Genomic DNA, 17,140 nt, shown 5'->3' on the forward strand with positions numbered 1-17,140 from the left:
TGGCTTCTCTGACCTTTGACATGTCCCCTTCTCTCTTTGAGTATTTTCTCATTTTCTTACACAACGAGATGTTCCAGGCTCATCTTGTTCTTTCCTTTCCAGAGCCCTGAGGTCAGCCACTTCCTCAAGGAATCTGGTCCCTTTCAGTGGAGAATATGGTTGAGAAACCGCGGTCTGGGCACGAAGCGTGCTGCCGGGCCCTTCGGTGGGTGGGCTTAAAGGGAAGGACACGTGCCCCTGGGTTTATTTCTGAGTTGCTTAGATCTGTCTCTAGCCGTGGGAATCCGTGAGTTCACACCAGTAGCCCCAATCCCAGCCTATCCGTTCATGGTCCTCCACGGTTATGCCTCCCTCTCCGCCGGTGAGAACCGAGGCCCTGTCACCTCAGCCTCCTTGTATTAACCAGTCTCCACCCACCCCGGCCCGCCTTCCACACTCAAGGTGATACCCCACCTCGTGGGGTCTACCCGATGGCTCTGTGACCAAGGAAGAAAGGGAGGGAGGAAGGAAGAACCGTAATTGTCTATTTGTCTCTTTTAATTTCTATCAGTTTTTGCTTCGCATGGTTTAATACTCTGATATCAGGTGCAGAAGGGTACAAGATGGGTTCGTTGACCTCTATATCATTTATAAAATGAGCTTCTTCATCTACTGGGGAATCTACCTTGATTGTAGTAATCTAACCACTCCAGCTTTCTTCTGACGAGTTTTGGCATGGCGTGTTCTTTTCTCTCTTTTACTTGTAAGCTATTTGTGTCATTCTATTTAAAGTGCATTTCTTGTATATTTGGGCACTGATTTTTAAAATCCAAACTGACAGCGTCTGCTTTTCAATCCAGGTATTTAAATCATTTAAATTCAATGTCATCGTTGACCATGATCGCATTTAAATCTACCATCTTATTATTCATTTTCCACTCATCCTGCCCGTTCTGTGGTCCCTATTCGCTCTTTTTCATCTTTCTTTTGGATTAACTTTTTATGGCCTTTTTCATCTCCTTCGTTGGCTTATTAGCTGTAACTTCGTTGTAGTATTTTCGTGGTTGCTTTAGGGTTGACAGTGTACACCTTCACCTTATCCTAGCCTACCTTCAAGTGACACCACACCACTGTGCATATAGTTTAGAACTGGCAGCCTATGGTTCCCTTTCTCCTTGTCCAGTCTTTGCGCTATGGTCATCCTACATTTCCCTTCTGCGTGGGGTATAAGCCCCATAATACATTGATATTATTTTCGCTTTAAATAGTCAATTAAATTTTTTAAGAAATGTCATTAATAGAAACAAAGTTGTCATAGTAACCCATATATGTTTCCATTTCTGACGCTTTTCACTTCTCTTGAAGACCCAAGTGTCCATGTGGCACCTTGCCTGCCTGGGGACACGGACCTTAACAGTCCCAGGAGTACAGGTCCTACTGGTGCAGAATGCTTTCAGCATCTGCATGTCTAAGAAAGTCTTTATTTTGCCAATTTTTAAAGATTTTTGCTGAGTATATAATTTAAATGGATAAGGTTTTTTCTTTTAGTGTTTTAAAGATGTTGCTTCACTGTTTCTAACTTGAATTATTTCCGATGAGAAATCTGCCATCCTTATCTTTGTCCCCTATACATAATATATCATTTTTACTCTGGCTGGTTCTAAAGTTTTCTCTTTATTACCAGTTTTGTGCAATCTGATCATGATGTGCCATGGTGCAGTTTTTATGTTATGCGTGTGCGTGCGTGTGCGTGCACACGGATTCACACCAGGTTCATTTAATTTCTTGAAGGTTTGAGTTTATAATTTGGATAGGAGTTAGAAATTTATCATCCATTATTTCTTTAAATGTTTTTCTTTCCTGTCTTCTCCTCTCCTTCAAGGAGTCCAGTGAACATTTATGAGGCCATTTGAAATCGCCCCAGAGATCATAGTCCCAAAGACGAACTTTTATCTCTGTGTTTCACTTTGGATAGTTTCTATTGCTATGTTTCTAGTTCACTAAGCCTTTTTTCTGTGCTGTCTACTCTTTCTTTAGCCAGTGGATGTTGTTCTCTAGAAGTTTGATTCGGATCTTATATCTTTTATGTCCGTACTCAGCATGTTCGCTCTTTGCTCCAGCTTCTTGAACATACGAAATGCGGTTACGACAGCTTTTAATCTCCTTGTATTGTGTACTAATTCTGTCCATTTCTGGGTTGGCTTCAATTTACTTCTTTTCTTCCTCATTCTGGGTAACATTTTCCTGCCTCTTGGCACATCTGGTAATTTTTATTGGATAGCGGACATTATGAACTTTTTACCTCATTCGATGCTGGGCACTTCTGTGTTCTCATGAATGTTCGAGAACTCCATTTGGGGGCATAATGAACTTACTTAGAATCAGTTCTATCCTTTCAAGTTTTGCTTTTAAACTGTGTTAAGAGGGATCAGAGCAACATTTAATCTAGAGCCGATGTTCTTTGTTGTCTGACGTTCAATGACTTGAAAGTCAGTCTTTCGTATATTTTGTCTGGAATTTAGTTGTCTCATGCAGGATCGTTAATACAGCCCCTGTTACTCCATCTTGGTCAGACGTGGTACTGAAACTTATTTTATTAGCAATAAGCGAGCTAACACTAAAGCATCGAGCGCCGGATCTTTGCCAATGTTGCACCAAGAACTTGCCTGTGGGAAATGTTTCCAAATTCCAAGCACGGAAGAACACAATAGAGATTTTCTCAAACTTGACCAAAAAATTACATACGCATCTCACTAAATTCAAACTAAATTTATCCTCAACTCTACTCACTTTTCGTCAGGTCCGAAAAAGCCTATGTTCGCCTCAGTACTAACTGTCATGAAAGAAATTACGGCGTGGGGGACTCAGGAAGGAGAGAGACAAACCTGTCTCTTCGTGTTGGGTGTGTGTTTGGTCACATTTTTATAAAATCTGCCATGGAAAGATATTTATGACTCAGAAGTGGCCCGTACAAGTGAGGGGCCTGGAGCCTAAGTTTGTTAGCTTCTCGGTAAATCTACCTCTGTCTATTTCATTCACAGGGAAACACCTTAGTTACAACCCATTACGTGAATCTGTAGTCTGATAACGGGTCCCAGCCTTTGCTTTGTGGGGGTCTTCAGATGACCTGGGTAGCAAGGACGGGCTCTACAGGAGGGGCTGGAGAGGCCTCTGGCTTGCTAGCCAAGGGGGAAGCCATCCTTTTTGATTCCCAATACTTTTGCTTGCAAAGATGATATGTGATTAAAATGGCAGACACCCTAGACCTGTTTTTCTCTCATGCGAGAAAGACAAGAAATCAGGATGAAACCTTAATTTATACCACTAGAAACCGAAATTTGATGTGTGTGTCAGTGATCAAAAGGCGGTTCTCACAGCATTAAAGATGGTTTTCCAGCTCGAGTTCATGGAACGTACCAAGAATGAGTTTCCACAAAATCAAAGCCCAACGACAGATCATTGAATAGTAATGTCTGATGTTACTTTTGTCTGATTTCTCGGTAAAGGAAAAGAACATAAAAGCACAAAATACCCTACTAGCCCTTTTATTTAAAATAAAATAATTTCTGCCAAGCGCCGTTGGCTCTCTAAGGAGAGCTGGGCTCTGCCGCTAGCCCCCGGCACACCCATAATTTTAGGAACATCCAGGGAACTCGTCCTGATTTTTTTTTTTTTTCGCACTGAACAGTTGGAAATGACTGTTAGCCACCACCAAAGAAGGACTTTGCACAATTCAGGAGCTGAGGCTCTGTCCCTGGAGACCTGCGTTGCCTGGTCCAAAGCATTGCAGGAGAAAGAATCCCAGAGCTGAGGGAGGCTTATAATTTATACAACTTTACGACTTGGAAGACTTTGTTCTTTGAAATAACTGTGTTTCCAATGCCCACGCAAGACCGTAGTACTAGGAACATATTATGTTCCTAGTAAGGGGTGTTTTTTGTTTGTTTTGTTTTGTTTTGTTTTGTTTTGTTTAATACACGGAGGTAGGGCCACATGGTCGTTCCTGTGGGCCCCGGACACTTTGGGTGGAACTTCCTTCCATAAAACTATATACATTAATTTTTTTTACAACTGCATTGACAGAAAGAAAAATATAACCCAGGCAGGATTTAAAAATTAGAACTTTTTCATCGACCCTAAAAGCTCAATTTTCGCCTTCTGATTTTTATGTTCTTGTGATCCCTAAAATAACATTTTTGCGGTTTCCTGAAGGTACCACAGTCCCCGAACAGTGTGCTTAGTGGGTGCGTGGCCCGGATGAAAGGGAGAAGCAAGCAGGCCCCGTGCAGGCCGCAGAGGGGAGCAGGCTCGCCGGACGCACGTGGAGCCGGCCTCCCAGCCCCGCTGGAAGCGTGATGCAGTGAGCGCGACCTCCCAATGCGTGTCTGGTTTTCAGCCTGGTAACCGAGGTTAGGAGTTCTATTGGGATCTTTTTTTTTTTCTTTTGAAAAACAAATAGGAAGTACTTTTCTGTCTGACACACGATGAATTAGGTTCTCGGAGGAGACTTCCTACTTAGGAGCTTCTTAATAAGACACACTTTCTGCTGAGTCACCAGAGCCTTAAGACGTAGGGAGTTTTCTGAGCCCCCTCCGCAGCCCGACCCCAAGCAGCTAACAGATTGGTGAGCTGTGGAGATTGGGTGGCCGGGGGCAGGCGCTCCTGGCATCACCATGGGCCTTGGGCCAGTGAGGAGCCAGGGAACTGGGCGTGGCTCTGACACTGACTGGGACTCTGGGGAGGGGGCTGACATCGGGTGCTTTATGCTGGACGTTGCCCTCCCGAGAGGCTGGAATTGTGACACGCGCTGGGCAGAAGGTGCCTGCGGCTGTGCCACTGCACAGGTGCGTGCTTATTCCCAGCAGGCACGGCCGCCTCGTGTCAGCCAGTGGCTCTCCAACCTGGTCAACGTTCAAGTCGCCGTGGGAACTGTTAAGAAACACGGGCACCCCATTCACGACAGTCCCAAATTGGAAGTGCTGCCGGAGAGCTGGACGGGGCAGGAGTCCAAAAGGGACCCGGCCCGGAGCTCTGGGGACCAGGTTCTTGTCTTATGGTGTGAGAGAGAATTCAAGGCCAGGACAAACAGCACACAGGAAACACGCGTTTATTAAAGTTTCAGAAAGCACATGCCGAAAAGTGCGGGGAACTCGGAGGGTTGAGCTGAGCTGTCTGGACCACGCTTCTTTTTTGGGGGGCGGGGTGGGGTGTGGAGACGTGGGACTTGCAATGCCGGTGATACTATAACATTATGATTAGCCAAAGCTGAGCGAAGGATGAGGGAATGAATCCGGAGCCTTACCCTGGAGGGGAGGGGAGGTCCCGAGGCTATCCATCCTGCCTCTCAATTTTGCCCTCTCTCCTGCCACCTGGAGGGGAAGGGCGGCCCAAGGCCGTCTATCTTGTCTCCTTGGCCTTGGCTTTTGTCTCAGGCTCAGAGTCAAAACAAGGAGAAGGCTGAGTAAGGGACTAAGGAAAACTTCCAGAACCATCCCGGAGGGGAGAGGCTCATCCCTAAGCGAGCCGTCCTGCCTCAGAAGCGACCCGATGCCCATGGACAGTGCGAGGGCTGGGCAATGTGCCCACAGCGGACTTCTGCACGGCGGTGAGGATGAGTCAGCTACGGCTACACACAACAGGGCGTGAAGCCACAGCCGGTCAACAACAGGGGCAGACACGGAGGGGAGCAGACAACAAAAGCTGCGGAACCCAGGTCCCGGGAAGTCACCGTCTGGTCGTCCCCGGAGGGGCGAGGGGTAGTGACTGGAAGGGAGGCTGCGGGGTCCCTGGTGCTGGTCGCGTTTGGATTCCTAGCCTGGGTTACAGGGGTGTGGCCCATCGGTGAGAACTCGGGGAGCTGGACACACGATGCGTGCACTTTCCTTTACGTACGCATCCTTCGGTAAAAGTCCGACAAGTGAAAATAAAGTCCACTGACCCCGGGGGCCCCGTCGCAGACCAACCGGCGGTCCTCGGGGGCCAGGCACGGAGGGGTTTGCCGCCTGCCCTGGTGGCTCCACTAGGGCTGAATACGCAGCCCGGGGTGAGGACGGCCACCTGAAAGCCACGCCTGGCAGACCCCCAGTGGAATGCAGCTCGCCTGCCCCCCCCCACCCCGTGCAGATGTGGGTTCTGCCTCCCCGGGTCTGGGCGGGGCCCAGGACCCTGCATCCCGGTTCCTGTGGGAACACGCTCCCGTGAGGCCCGGGCCGGGGCCCAGGACCACGGCTGGAGCAGCGACACCTTAAACCGCTCACTGTCCGGCCCTCGCAGAGCCTGGAACCCAAGGGTCTAACAAGGACGGAGCGATGAGGAGGGTGCCGTAGAACCCACCGTGTCTCTTCAAATGAGAGTCGGCTTCAGGAATTTCAGAAGCAGCTTTTTAAAAATTAATTTTAGAAAAGATGGGAGCAGAAATCGGCCAGGGCAGGGAGCGCGCTCCGTGGGACGGGCCGGTGTGGCACCCTCGTGCGCACCACGCAAATGTGCCCAGGAGACAAGTGGGGGGTGGGGACGTGGGAGCCGGGACCCCAGAGACACCCCCCCCCATCTCAACAAGGTTGCACAGAGCTCGCAAGATGACGGGACTCGTCCGAGATCACACAACCAGCTGGGGACAGAACCCGGACCTCCTAGGCTGTCTCCAGGTGAGGCCAGGAGCTGGGGGACACAGGGGCAGCACCCCCAATCTGATTCCACTTTGGATTTCCTCACCGAAGATAGCTGGACTCAAACTAAAAACTCTCAGCGGGACGGGATGGGTGTCATAGCTGGGGGACAGAGCCCTTCGGACAGGCCTGCGCCCGGCCCAAGTCCTCAGGCCCCGGCCAGTCACCGCACGGATGCTGGAGAGGTTGCAGGTCTGATGACGGCACCTCTGTCCCCGGCCCAGGCGAGCAGAGACAGGGCTGTGGCGGGGAAGCATTAGACACCTAGATGCAGCTCGTCCCCAGCCGAACCCACCATCCACCTCCCCACGAGCTGCTCTCGCCCTACATCTCCATGAAGTGTGTCACCCCACCCAGGGATGAGACCTGCCAGCTGTCCTTCCTCCGGCTCACCTGGCCAGAGTCCTTAGCAGGTGCCACCCAACCCTCTGCCTCTGCCTCACGGAGTCCAGCGCCAGCGCAGCGCACACCAGGCAGAAGCATCCCCCGCAAAGTGTCCTGGGATGGGGCTTTACATTTGAACATGCCCTGAAGTCCCCTGGCTGTTCTAACGATGCAGGCTGTGACTCCCCACACCTGGGGCCGAGCCCGACACCCTGCATTTCTAAGGCTCCCAGCTGGGCCCCGACCACGCGAGGCAGCGGGGCTCTGCGTGACGTATGGCCTGACGACGCCCCTTCCATGCCGAGTCCTCGGACAGTTCCCCCTCGAAGGGACCAGGCTCTCCGCAGGACGCTTCTGACCAGGCCCTGCCGCCTTTTCCAAACTCGGCTCGCTCAGGTCCAAGCGAGCACTCCGACATCCAGCCAGACCCAGCAGGGGCCACCCAGCAGGAGCCCGCTCTCCTTCCCGGCCGTCAGACACGGCCCAGCGTGGCCGTCCCCCCCACCGCCCTTCCTCTTCAGCCTCGTTTGTCCCCACTCACACCCAAGACCAGGTCAACACACCCCCCGCCACCCCACGGCCGCCCCTGAGGGCCAGCGCCCTCCTTCCTGTGCTGCCCATGCTTTGTGAAGCACTTATCACATGGCAACATGATTTGGGGGTACCTTTGTCCACCCCATTGCACTGTGAGCCCCTCGCGCAGGCCTCAGCCGGTCTCCCCACTAACAAGAACTCGCCCCGTGCTGGTTTACTTTTGGAAGCGACTCCAGGGGTCGGGTGGGGGCTGGGACGAGGGCTCCCCCCCCGCCCCGCGGGCAGGTACATAGGAGCTAGTGATGCTGTGGGCACCGGGCTCCTGCTGGCGCCCCCTGCGGACAGGCAGAGGGCGTCTCTGGGAAGGGGGTACCGGGAAGGGAGCGTCTGCCCTCCTCCTCCGTCACCGCCGGCCGAGGCTTGTCCCGGAGCACGCCGAAGTGTCATCTCAAGGTCGGCGTGTGTTCCACAACGGTGGCGCCAGTCCCATGCGAAGGCGACAGGGAAACACGAGGCACGGATGCCTGGTGCCACCGAGGCAGAGCGCTGCAGGTGCCGGGCACGGTGGGGCGCCAGAGCCGGGCTGAGGCAGGAGGAGGGGCCCACAGCTGCCGACACCAGGCGGGGCCTGCAGCTGTTCAGGCGTGGCCCAGGACGGGACGGCTGCACCTGGCAGTGTGCCGGCCGCCAGCTGTGTGTGAGCCCAAGGGACGCTGAACGAATGGACGAATGAACGAAAGCAGGAGTGATCCAACAGATAGCCTCGTTCTCACTGTGCATGTGGCCGTCGGAATGATGAACCTGAGACATAATCAAGGTCACATGACTGCGCCCCGTTGCCGTTTGGAGAATCGGCCTCAAGAATGGAGGCCAGCTCCTTCCCCACGCCTTGGCCGAGGCCGGCACCCAGTTCTTGAATGAAGACGTGGAAGGCACACTGGTGCTGACCAGACTTGCAGACAAATTCAAAGCTGGAGGGAGATTGACTAGATCGTGGGCGAGGCCGAAATTACAAAGAAGCACATCCTAGTGGGGATCAGGAAAAAGAACCAGCCAGAACCACCCACGCAGCGGGGAGCGAGCGAGGACGCGTCGCGGGGGCTGCCGGCACCCTCCTGACCCCCGCCCGGGTCAGGGCCCTGGGGAACACTTTCAGAAGTGCGTGGGGACGCGACCGGCCGTGTGCCGGGGAGGCCGGCCTGGGTGACAGCTCCGACGGGAATGGGGTCGGATCGGAGGCGACGGACGCTGACTATAAACAGAGAAGGGATGGCGAACGTTGACTTTTCTTTTAAAAACCTGGAAATATAAAGATGTGAAAAATAATCAAAACTGCAGATGGCTTCCACGCATTTTACTTCGAAGGCCGTTGTCAGCATCGCCCTCTGAACCCCCCGGCCAGCATTCTATGGTCTCCTCCCTCTCCTGGGAACATTAAATGTCCCCGAGGCCTCGGAACAACGTGCGTAAAGCTGGGAGGGTCCCGGGCACCCCTTCGCCAGCAAACGTCTGAACGTCTGCTCCTCCCTGGATCTGACTTTTCACGGCCGTCCAAACTCTCTGATTGTTAAGTCCGCTTCTTTTTCTGCACCTCTTGAGCTAGATCCTGCAAAGGAGCTTAGACATGCTCCAGAACCATTAACATCCAAGAACTGACCCCAAACCACTGGGGAGCAGACCCCTGAAACGGACCGCTGTCGGATCTCCCTGCGTTCAGAGGCAGCGGGTAGCCGCCGTGGTTGCCTGACACTGTTGCGTCTCAGCTCAAGCTGCAGATGAACCCAGCTCGACTGTTTGTTTTCTCATCGAGGCGCCTTCAGTTAAGTGTGTGATAAACGCCCCATTGGCTGTGTCTTTGAAAGACCAGAAAGCACATCGCCTTCATTTTGGACCTTCCGAAAAGCTGAAGGGACGTCGTTAGGATCAGCTCCGGGGATTCCTCCCACGTCTGTCATGTCCGTCAGTCAATCTCTGTTTTTTTAAGCTGTGATAGAACACACAACGTGAGGCTGGCCGTTTTGGCCGTTTTAAAGTGTGTGATTCGGTGGCTCCTGGTGTCCTCAAACTGTCCTAGGGCCGTCACCATCGCCCAGTTCCAGAACATTTTCATCTCTCCCCGAAAAGAGCCCCTGAGCCCATCGGCCGTCACTCCCACCCGTCCCCAGCCCGCTGGGAACCACGCGTCTGCTCTCTGCCGGTGGATTTGCCTCTTCCGGACGTTTCATAGAAACGGAGCCGGACGGCGTCCTGGCTGGTGCCACCACTGCAGGATGAAGACGGGGCCTCCCAGCCCACCTGGCACCGTCTCTCCCCACGGCCTTCTCAGGACAGAGCTCACGAGAGTGGTGGCTCTGCCCCTCGGCCGCGGGCACTGGACAGTTCCCCTAATGGCCTCCTCGGATGTCCCCCAGCCTGCGACGCTCGTCCATCACAGTCGGTACTGGGCGGCCCAGCTGTCCCCGTCATGAAGTGTGTTCCCTTTGCTGCCACCTCTCGCTAGACTCTTCGGATCTTACAGACCCACTGCGGGCAGCGTCTCCCGTACTTCGCTCTGCGTGGCTGGAGAAACTTCAGTCACCGTTGACTCGGGCCCCATGGAGGGAACCCTTGTGGAGACCGAGGTGGGGGGCAGCACTGCCTGTGTCCACCGTGTCCCCAGCCCTCGGTGCCCCGGGGTCTCCCCGCCATGCGGCTGCTAACGGGGGACGCTGGCGGGAGCCGGAGGGACACGCGCACGCGGAGCGGGACAGCCCCGCCATCCCCCTGCCCGGGGAGGCCGCGTTCCCACGCTGACGGCTCTGGCGGCCACGTCTGCTGTGCCTTCAATTCTGCAGGACGTTGCACATCAACCTTTTTTTAAAAAGGACAATTAACGTTCAGAGGACCACGTGCTCCCCGGCGCGGGCACGTGTCCTCGCTGCAGAGCAGCTTCGACGACTTCTCTCTGGACGGACACGTGTGGTGTCACTTGACAACGACTTGGGCTAAACATCGCGGTCCCAAAGCTGTGTCCGATGGAACCGGCGTCTCAGGAGATCGCGCCCGGGACCGAGGCGCGGCGCTCTGTGGTCACTCGTCCTGACGAGGCTGTTCCCAGCCGGGAAGAGGGCTGTGGAGAAGAGTCAGGCTGGAGGGCACGCCTGTCACCCCGGCTGTGTCGGCCGTAAGCGAAGGGCCCTGGCTACGTCCGGAACTCGCCCAGCTTCAGGTTCCTGCTGCGAAGCAGGGCGGGGCGCGTCCGCTCCACGCCAGCCGGGGCTGCATCGCCCCGGGTGCTGTTCTCAGCTCCCTTTAAAGTGGTCGGTCGTTTTTCTCGGCCTGAGACACACCTGCTCTTCGCGACCAAGACTGTGGTGCTGTTCTCAGCTCCCTTTAAAGTGGTCGTTTTCACTTGGCCTGAGACACACCTGCTCTTCGCGACCAAGACTGCTGAGCCTGCCCTGGCTTTTCCTGCCTCGGGGCAAGGAGGCCGCTTACAGCTTACGAAGTCCCCTGGCCTTCCTTCCCTTTTCCTGTGGGGCCCCCGACCCCCTACTGCCCAGTGAAGCTTGGCTGTGCATCTGAAAGGCGGCTGGTGTGTTCCCTCCGGCGGTCCTAGACCTGTGGGGGCAGGCGGTTCCTCCCCTCTAGCTGGACACAGAAATACAGAGTTCAAACAGCTTCCGCACGGATAATCGAGACCTGGAGCGGTGTGAACAGGTGGAGGCAGGATCATGACGTGTTCCCACAGACAGCAAGGGTGGGGCCGCAGGGACCTTGTTCTCCTGCTGGGACCCGTGAGTCGCCTTTCTCCAGCCGCCTGGGGAAGAGCTCAGAGGGTGGGGTGCTGGGCTGCTTTCCTCCGAGAGTTCCGACTCATCTTTGTGGCCCCGTCACTCGAGGAGAGCCAGTGGCCGGACCAGGAGGGACAGCTGGGGTCCCGGGTGGTGTCCCCCTGCTCTGCTGGCTCGCTCTCCGCCCTGGCTCAGCGAGGCTTCCTGACAAGGAGCTGGCCGGATGATGACTCTGCCAGGAAGTGATGCATCTAGCGAGTGCCTGGGGTGGCCTCAGGTGCTCGCAGGTGAGTATGGGGAGACGATGACTCCATCAGAATCAGGGAAAAATGAGACACCGCGGCAAGCTCGGGTGTGGGATCCCACTTTTAGTGCACAGGGACGACGTGCAGACTTGCTGCATGAAGCCTGCAAGGGAACACCTGGGCCCAGGTGCGCTCCGCCCGCCTCGGGCCTCACTGTGCCTGGAAAGTTACCTGTTACAGGAATATTCTTGCGAAGTGCCGGGCCAACGAGGCACGAGTGTTTTCCTCTCTTAATCAGTCATCGGTCGTTCCCAGGCCTGGGTATTTCGCGGACCAGCGACACTGCTCACTCTGTCTTCCTGAGTGATTTTGAGATCCGCCCCGCCCGGGAATAGAGGACGATGGTCCGTGATGAGCACATACATCATTTATAGGAGGGGGTACTGCTGGCTTATTTCTAAAGCCCGTTAACAGTAGTTTCCTTTGACTCTTAAAAAAGGCTAAATATCGCTCCAGATATTTAGTTGGCTCTATCCTTGTGCCCAGCAAGCCTTTTTTTAAAAACAATAACAACAACATATAACGTAAAGGACAATTTTAGGCCGACGCAGGCAGAACGTGACCTCTAGGGACTGTGCCTGGCCGGTACCACACTGGCGTGGAGCTGTGACCCTCCCTCCCGCTCCAGGGCTGGGAGGAGCACACCCTTCTCTAGGCGAGCCCCAGCCCCACGTCAACCCCGGGTCATTCCCAAGTCAGCACTGGGAATGGCCAAGCCCGTGGGACTGCACAGGCGCATCCAGCAGGTTCTGAGAGCTCGGAGCAGCGCCCCTTCCTGCAGCCCAGGGTCCGCCCCCAGCAGGAGATTCCCCACGGCCGGCGCCACCCCCATAGCTGCCTCTGATGCATCCTCAGCAAAGTCCTGACAAGGTAACCCGACGGCAGAGGAGCCACTGCCACCCGAGGAGCCTCCACGACCCGGACATCTCGTAGGGTGGACACATCTGACTTCCCAACAGAGTGAGCTCAGGTGTCAGTGGACAAGGGCAGGGTCAGCGTTCTTCTGAGTCAGGGAAAACATGATCTAGGTGACAGCCTCCTGGGAAGCACTTTTTCAGCATATAGAAAATACAAGGTTAAATATTTTCATTTATAAGGTCGGTCCTGGCCTTGGGCGCAGGCAGAATTGCCAAACCACTTTGCTCTCGGGCAATCACGTGGGAGGCTTAACTGAGACACCTGGAGGGGACGGAGGCTGCCATGTGGGTCACATTCCTCCATCGGCCTGGAATGGGTGCAGAGTTCCAGGGACCGCGTCATCCGGTGGCCCAGGACGGGCTCCTGGCAGCCCTGCCTCTGACCCTCCCGGCCGCCTCCCCAGCGTGACTCAGGCTCCTCGGGGTGGGTGCGAGGGCACGTCCTGCTGGCTGTTCACCGGGGAAGAGCCTGGAGGGCCCTCCTGGGGGCAGCGGCCAACGGACCCTCCTCCGCGGGTTGGTCACCTGATGTCCCGGCCATTCCACGGCCAGCACGGGGGTGGGGTTCATCCCTGTTTCCCCAGGAAAGGCTTGGGACACAGCAGAAGCTCCATGTGAGTCCCTCAAATGAACCCTAAATGAACTTCCTTCCCCTCTGGGTTCGAAAGACTCCGCCTCTCCCGGACTTCAGAACACAAAGGGGAATTCGTCTTCTCGAGACAGAGCGCCGCTCAAGGCCACGAGAAAGGGGGGCGCTCCATTTCCGCCTTTCGACGTTTCTCCCCTTTTAGAATTTGCTTCATAAAACTTGATGGCATGGCCGTGGGCTTCGGGGTCGATGCCCCTTGGGGTCAGACTCCAGCTCTGCCACTCTCTCGCCGTGCGGCCTTAGACAAGTGACTCAGCCTCTCCGAACTCAGCTTCCTCACTTTTAAAATGATGGCGCCGTCCTCGGAGCGTTGCCATGACAACTAAGCGAGCCCATCACGTCGAGCGCCTCCTGGGCATCTGCTGGTACACACGACCGTGACGGCGGTGTCCACCTGCCAACTGCCCGCCACGTGGGGTGCACTTGTGGGGACCGCCCACCACTAGCATGTGCAGTGACTCCACCGGCAGAAGGGGCTTGCTGGACGGTGACTGCCAGCTCCAACGCTGTCATTCCCGCCAGGGTCGGCTGACATGCAGCCCGGTCTGCAGACTCGGGAACTTCCCCCCAGCCCTTCGGATGCTGAGCTCTCGCAGTTTCTGCAGCTACGCAGGACGGTTGCTCTGCTCCCGAGGTGGCGCCATGAGCAGCGTCACGCAGGCGACAGACCGGCGGCAGCGTCCGTGGCCTCTCGTGGAGGGGCCGGGGCCAGCCGGTGCAGCACCGGCTCTGGCTGCGGGTGACCTTCGACTGGGTTCGCGGGCTCCCCTCGTCCCCCCACAGGCGCGACAGGAAAGCAACCCAAAACACGTGCAAAGGTGGAAATGATCGTAGCCAAGGAGACTGGGTCACAGGTCCCCACAGACCCCACTGCGGAGGGCACGGAGCCAAAGCTGAAAAGTTTTGCTAAGAGGGAATTCTCGGAACGTCTTCTCTCCAGGGCCCCTGGAGGAAGCCGACCGCTCGTATTCACAAGGCATCCGTTCTGATCATCCGTCACAGCCCCGCTGGGGACCGGGGCTCCGGCCTGTCGGGGCATCGGGGACTAACTCGGTCATTCAGGCCGTCATCATCGCCACCGGCGGCATCATCACTCTCCTCCTGCAAACTGCTACGGGGGCATGAAGGCGTCCTCCAGGTCAGAGGCAGGCGGCCAACGTCCCGGACCCCCTCCTTGCCTCTTTTGGAAATTTACGATAATAAATTGCAAATGTAACAAAATTTCCTACAAGTATTTATGTATATACCTTTGTATATTTTAGCAATGACTAATTTCTAGTATTAATAAGTATAACTTTGTTTATAGACAGGAAGCGTAGATGACACTAGACACATTTATTGATTTAAAAAAATGTAGCATCATCACAGACTCTCCCAGGCTAGGGAAGACATCAAAACACTCCCTCCCGGATGATGGAAGAGGCACCCAGAGGTTGGGTGACTGGGCGGAGATCACCCGGCGAGCAGAGCCTGTCTACACAAAGGGCCTTTTAGAAACATTTTTAAAATGAGAAACCGGACGATGGAGCTTTTCTCGTGCATCCGGTGCTCTGGTCTCACGAGCGGTTACTCTAGAAGGCTCTGAAGAGGACTTTGGAAATAGTTCTTGCTGCTTCCTCCCAGCCCCCATGGGACCACCTGGTTCAGGGTTCAGCGCGATGTGTTCTGGAATATTCCAGGAAGGTGGCAGCTTCTGGTGGGCCCCATAAGTTGATGTATACATGGTTTCCCTCGGGCCTCTGCAAGCTGGTTCCGCCACCATCGCCATGTTGTGAGAGCCTGGGGATGATGGCCAGCACTCAGAGCCCAGGCCCTGCCCCGCCTGCTCACAGAAGCTCAGTATGAGAACACAGGATTCAGAGCACGGGCGTTAAAACCAGCAAACGACTGCTGCGGAGCAGAGCGTGCTGGCAGCTGGCCCATCAGAAGGTCTGGCGGGTGAGAACAAGCACCCTTCCTGGGCAGAGCCGCAGGCCGGCTCCTTGGGTTGGAGAGATATGGGGTGGAGGAGAAGGCAGTGTGCTGGGAGCAGGCAGTGTCACCACGGGTGGGGAAAATGCTGTCCTTCCCAGAGGGCCGAGCCAGCCGGTGCCCTCTGTGCATTGGACGAATGGCACCGGGAGCCAGTGACGCTGGGCTGGGAGCAGAAGTGAAGGCCGACATTTATAAGATGTTTCCATTCTTATTTCGTGTTTCAGCCAACGGCATTTTCCTGAAAGCCTAAGTCATGCCTTATTTTCCCATCATTTGCTTCTACACAGAAGCAATTCAATACCTGCGTGTGAACATTCCTTTGTAAAAATTCCAGACGGGGGGCGGGGGTGGTTGTTAGTTCACAGTTTGTTACGAGCCTGTAGATGAGCCAGGAGGGTGAGCATGCCCGGGAGACAAGGCCGTGAGGAATGCGACTGGTCTCACCAGTCACACAGGACGGGCAGTGTCGTAACCACCAGCACGGCCACAGCCGGCGCACACGTGTTCACGCGGACTTGTGCTGGGTCCGGGAGTCGTCGAGCCTGAGGTGTCCAGTTGTCCCTGGTGTTGTGGCCGGCAGGACTCGAATTACTCAGCTGCACAGATCTGGCTACGGATCAGAAAATAATGAATGTTTGCTCCAAATAAGAGGAGATTTCTGAGAAAAGGAAATCTTTTTTTCCCATTAAGGGCCTGTGGGCCGAAGGGAGAGCTGGTGTTCGCTGAGCAGGTACCTTGCAGAAAGCTGATAGGGTCTTTCTCGTTCCACTTTCCAATACAGGCCTAAGAAGGGCTGGTTCCCCACCGGCACCCCCGTCCCAGCCCAGCTCACTGGGCGGCCCAATGATTCTGGCTCCCTGCCAGCTTCCTGTTCCGTTCCCCACAAGGGCTCTGCGTCCAGCTGCCTCTGCAATCCTTCCTCCTTCTCAAAGAAAACTGGGGCCCTCAGGTGTAGACTTCTTTCGCCTCCTGCTGCTCACTGGCCCAGGACTTCAGGCTGGCCGGCCCTCCTCTCCTGCCCTCTAGGCTCTGAACAAGGGGTACCGTCTCCCGAGAGGGCCCCCGCCCCTCCTCCTCCCCCGGCCACACTCTAGGCCTAATTTAAACTCTTCTCATGGACCCTGGGGGCCGCCGTCTCGGGGGGCTCTCCACTTCCTTGCGACCCGCCTCCACCTTCCGTTGGTGTTTGTAAAATGTAATTTCTTCAGGTGCTCTAGGTGCGGCCTCCGCCCCTCTTCTGACCGCCTCCAACAGGCTGTGGACCCACTGCCCTGCCTGCCTCAGCGGTACCGAGCTACGAGCAGGCCGCCGGGCCTTTGCACGCATGCGCACACGCACACACACACAACACACACGCATGCACACGCACGCGCACACACGTGCATGCACACACACGCGTGCGCACGCACGCACACGCACACGCACACGCACACGCACGCAGTTTGACGTGCCATCGCGGCAACCTCGCTCCCTCCTTTCATCCTTGGCACCCAGGGCGGATCCACCACAGCATCCTCAGGGGTTTTCTTTGCTTTGCTGTTCCCAGGGATTTTGCATAAATAAGTGTCCAAAAAACGCCACTAGCCCCTGAATCAGATCTGGATCCTAATCTCGTATCTGCCAAACGAGCCTGTCTTAGCAAACTCCCCCTGAGCCAGGTTCTAAGGCTTCTCTTAACCCAGCACAGCGTCGGGGAGAGGGCTGCGGGGGATCCGGTGAGGACTTCTCTGCGACAGTGACCCAGCCCAAATCCCCGCCGTTGTTCCCAGGCACAGCGGCCCATCAGCAGACCCTGGCCAGGTGACAAACGGCCAAGTGTCCAGGTCTAGCAAAGCCAGTTCAAAGTCAAGTCCCTTCACACAGCTGCAGAAAACACCAACACCTCACTATTTCACGATCAGGCCTCTCATTAGGTCTTGGAGGCTCTCCGGCTCGTGTTATGTTGCATTCCCTAAGG

The sequence above is a fragment of the Pteropus alecto genome, unplaced genomic scaffold (genome assembly GCF_000325575.1).
Source record: "Pteropus alecto unplaced genomic scaffold, ASM32557v1 scaffold97, whole genome shotgun sequence".
Classification (NCBI taxonomy): Eukaryota; Metazoa; Chordata; class Mammalia; order Chiroptera; family Pteropodidae; genus Pteropus; species Pteropus alecto.